Source organism: Buceros rhinoceros, unplaced genomic scaffold, assembly GCF_000710305.1.
Source record: "Buceros rhinoceros silvestris isolate BGI_N320 unplaced genomic scaffold, ASM71030v1 scaffold9555, whole genome shotgun sequence".
In the NCBI taxonomy this organism is placed as follows: Eukaryota; Metazoa; Chordata; class Aves; order Bucerotiformes; family Bucerotidae; genus Buceros; species Buceros rhinoceros.
In genome coordinates this window covers 1-4,800 of record NW_010413471.1, presented here as the reverse complement: position 1 = coordinate 4,800, position 4,800 = coordinate 1, and positions in this window count along the sequence as shown.

Below are 4,800 nucleotides of genomic sequence, written 5' to 3'. Positions count from 1 at the left end.
ATATTATTTCACTGTAAGGCTGTGTTGGCCACTAGACAAATGACAGATGCTTTCTATTAACCCCTCTCCCTTCCTAAAGGGGAAGAGAAAGGGAATAAGGGAGAGAGAGTTATGGATTGGAAAATAAAAATAAAACTGCTTTAATGAGAAGAATAATAATGAAATATATATAAATATCTATAATACCAATACCAAACCCAAATCCCCTGATGGCAGTCATGTCACAGTCACCACTGATGCCATGGGCAGAGAATGGAGAAGTCCCAGACTGGGCTCAAAGACAGACAGGAACCAGATCCAGCAGCTGGATTCTGGAACTGGATTCTGGAATGCACAGATTGGGATTGAAGGCAGAACACCTTTCTCGGATGCCCACCATTGAAGAACAGCAGAAGAGAGCTTGACATTTGTGATCCCTCAACTTTATACCGAATATTATGTAGACGGAATGGAACACCTTGTTGGTCAGTGTAGGGTCACCTGTCCTGTCCACTCCACCCCGCAGGTGCAGCCTCTCACTTACTGCACCCCCAGCGTGGTACACAGGATTGAGCAGATGCGGTAGGGGAGGATTTCTGAGAAGGAGCAGCATAGCACCTGCAGCACATCTTCCACTTGGCCAGTGTTAAGGCAGCCCAGCCTCTACACCACTGCTAACAGCCACAGCCAGGGAGACCAAAAGGCAAATTCTGCTTTCAGGTGCAGCAACCATTATTTCTCAGGCCCAACAAAAATACGGAAATCAGCATCCAAAGCTGTATTATGATTAAACTGTTAAATTAAAACCCACTTAAAAAAAACCCAACAACAGACTTTGCAAAGATTTAATAAATTGCCATAACCTCCAACCTCTTCCTCTACATCCATGCTGGCTTCTTGTCTACACCCTGAAGAGCTTCCCAAAATCAAAGTGCATGCAGAACCCTTCAGTCAGTTCACAGCAGGATCTCTCACAGTGAACTTTATAATTGGTGTGTTATCAGCTGACAACGTCACAGCGTTATTTGGTCTGCTGAAACCAACTCCCCAACGTGCAAACAGAATAAAAATAGGGCAAAGCTCTGAACTGTCTCTTGGCCTGCGTACTCAGTTTAGGCAGTTACAGCTTAACAGATAAAACACTGATCTCCGAGACCCCAGATCCCACTTGCGTTCCCATGATGGGCATTGGAAGAGGGTTAGGGACCATTAGTTTAAAAAAAAAAAACCATTTTCCTAAGTACTGTCTGCAATTTTTTTTGCCATAACCTTTTCTCTTCAGTATTTCTGTCTTCCTTACCTGTCTCATCTCTTTCTGCTTAGGCTGACTGCCTTCTAACACCCAGACAATGGTCCTTATTTACCTAATAATACAACCACAGCTGGAAATCAGACTGTGGAGCTGGGGAACATTCCTCTGAAATACATGACGTGTGAAAACAAAACTCCCCTCCCTCTCTCTGAAGGTTATGGTAGCCTGCACAGGGAATGGTTTCCAGCTTCCAGCTTGGTGTTAGGCAGTTAGTGGGCTCTTTATTATTTGTCTGTTTTTTCATTCCTCTCCCATATCTTTTCTGGATAGAGGTGTTTTGTTCCTCAGGACTCCTCCCACCTGCCCCAGAACAAGAGAAAATGGAAAATAAAGCAACAGCTATTAACTGGTGTGCCATATGCCACATTGCTCTCAGTCTCTCACTTCCACTGCCACTTAAAGGTAGGTTCACACCATGAAAAAAATTAGAATAAGAACAAAGCCACAACGTTTTCTGTGTTGGTTTCTATGCAGGCTCTCTTGGTCTGTGACATGCCCAAGGCAGATGCTGCCAGCCCCTGCCATGCACGCTGCCATGCTCACTGCTGCCAAGCTCACTGCTGCCAAGCTCACTGCCCAGCTCTGAGTTTGCAGTCTCAAGACACCGCAGTATGAACAGCAACCCCCCAGAAAACAGGGCGAATACTGCTCACAGGATGTACTTTCACACCCAGCAAACCAGCTGTGGCACCTGTGGGATCTACCACTCCCTGCTATACCAGTACCACGCTTGCTTGGCTAGCTGGTGCTGGGTGAAATAAAAAACCCTCACATGAGCATAAGGTTCAAAAAAGAGAGGGTTTTGTTCCAAATTCCATTTTACTTGTTCTACCAGTATCCCTTCAAGACAGGTTTTAGGCATGAGACTCTTCAAACCTAGCATCAACCCAGCCTCAGTCACATGCCAAAACCAAAGCTCACTCATAGATGCTTTTCGTGCACCTAGGTGTGTCTCAGATCACAGGCACTCCACAAGATGCAATTCAGTGGAGGGATTCTCTTGCACTGAGCAGCAGGAGCCACAGGCAGAGCTGAGCTGCAGAGCTCTTCGCAGACAGGCCAGAACCAGTGCAGACGCTGCTCCGCCACAGCGACACCCGCACACCCAAAGAGGGGAGGCAGACCACCGTTTTATCAGAAGGAATTAACAGGGACCTCTTGATTTAATTAGTTGCACAGACTAGCAAAAAGAAAAATTAGTATGATGGAAACCCTGGGAGGTGTCTGTGAGGTGAGTGAGCTCTGCCAGGATGGGAGCTCTCTAAAACCAAGGCGTGAGAGAAGAGTCCTGCTGTACAGGCCATGACGCCAAAGCGCCGGAAGCAGCGGGCTGGCTGAGTGGTAGGAGGGTATGAAAGGGGTTTGTTGATTTACACTTTCCTTCACTTACTCAGCTTTATGTTTTACAAACATTTGCAATTGCATCATCCACTTCAGATGTTACAAATACGTACCATCACTTACATCTTGACATAACCCAGCTTGACCTAAGATTAGTTTCCAGGTACCAGATCAGTAGTACTGTGTTCCTCAACCAAAATTGTGTTTCTCTTTCTAACTGTGAAGCTCTAATGAGCACCCAGCTCATTACAATAACGGCTGAAACACTGCGCAACAAAGTGTGCCTTCAGAGACACTGCACAGAGCAGTGTGAGAGCCAGCACTGCCGGGCAAGGAGGGAGAGGAAGAAATGCCTCCTGCGGCAGAGGGTTACCAGCGAATAACCAGGGTATAACCAGCAGGGGTAACCCAGTATCTTCAGTGTGAGCTGCGCAGACTCACGCTCGCAGAACAGTAGAGCTCCCCAGCTCATTCCTAGAGGTACTGGCCAACGCTGTACTGGCCTCTCTGTGCCTCCCTCATTCACGGGTACAAAGAGCACCACTTGACCACAGGCCATACTTGTACTGAACCAATGATCCCCATGTAAGACATTCAAGAGTCAAAATTATTTAATGCTTTTCATTTATGGTATTTTGGTGCACACATAAAGACATTCTTATTCTGAAACAAAAAACAAAAAAAAAAGAGGGAACAGTATTCCTTCAAATCTTTCAACTTATATTCAATAACTGGAAAACCTAACTGACAGACATCAATTGACAGCTCTGTCCTGCAGTAATGAAAACAAATTAAGCCAAATTCAGTTAGTTCCACTTGCTTTTAGTAGTAAGGTTGGCATTTCTGAGGATACATTAGGTACCACTCTGAAGTCCAAGGGAGAGCTGGCACCTGGTATTCTCTGTCCGAGCTTCTTTATAGGAGCAGTGTTTATGTTGGAAGTGTGTTGGATGGTTTAATTCCAGCCTACTGAAGAGCAGCCTCCAGGTAATAGATCTGCTGAAGCTCATTTGGCAGAAGCAGCACTGTCTCTTCAGAGAAGGGCAACATAAATCTGCAAATATAGCTTCTGTCTCGGGGAATGGACAGCTTTAATTTCTGCAGAATGACAGTCACCGAGTAAATTTAAAAAAACAAAACAAAAGCCCCCACCATCTAAAAAACCCACCGTAGTAAAGCACAGCTCTTCCAACAAACAGAGGCAGAGAGCCTCCTCTCTGCAGCAGCTTCACCTCTCCAGAGGCTGCGAGCCAGCACAGAGCTGGGGGGCGCAGCAGAAAGGCAGAAGAGACTTCTTTCACTGCGACAGCACAAGCAATTTCAGTCATTTCAGGTTCTCACCTACCAGTTCAGTCTGTGATGAGCTTTTCCCCACTAGTGAAAAAACATGTTTTGACACCTTGCAGAGATGTTCAGGAGGTGGTTTTCTTTCCCAGATAGCCCTGGGAAAGGCAAAGCACTTGAGCGGTGCTTTTGGCAGGCAGCAGCGGGAGGGCAGCAGAGAGGCCCCTCCACACCATCCTCATGTGGAGGAAGCAGCACACCCCAACCTGCACCACAGGGACCAGGTGCAGGCAAGCAAGAGGTGACCACCAGTGCCCTGCCATGCCACCAAGCTTTGGGCACACTGAGTGGCCCAGGACAGGTTAGAGGAAGCATAATGTGCAACTCTTCTTTGTGCTCTCCATGTGCTTCAGGCTTGCTTGAGCATACAGGTGAACGAGCATATAACCCGCAGGGAGTCACCTGCACCCACCCGGATCTGGGGGGGCGTGTGTCATTGTAGGGGAGGGGAAATGGGCAGGAGAAAGGAAGCACAAGTGGTTGTGCCAAATGCCAATGAGAACATAAAACTGAGAAACCAGACCCAAACCATCCATTGTCCATCTGTCAACTGTTCTTCAAGGTGCTTTTCTTTAAGGAGGAAAAATGGTTGTGACCTCCTCTCTACTGCAGGCACTCTCCTTCACAGGAACAGCTCTCTGGATTACAGTGTATACAGTAGCTCATGCCTGTGTTAGCTCATGCGACTATTCCTTACTCTAAGGAAAAATCCTGCAGTTCTGAAATCTGAGAATTTCCACTGGAGACTTACCAACTACTTAGCCAGCAAAAACCAAGATCACAGAAATAAAAAATACTATTTAAAAAATTCTACTTTAAAAAAT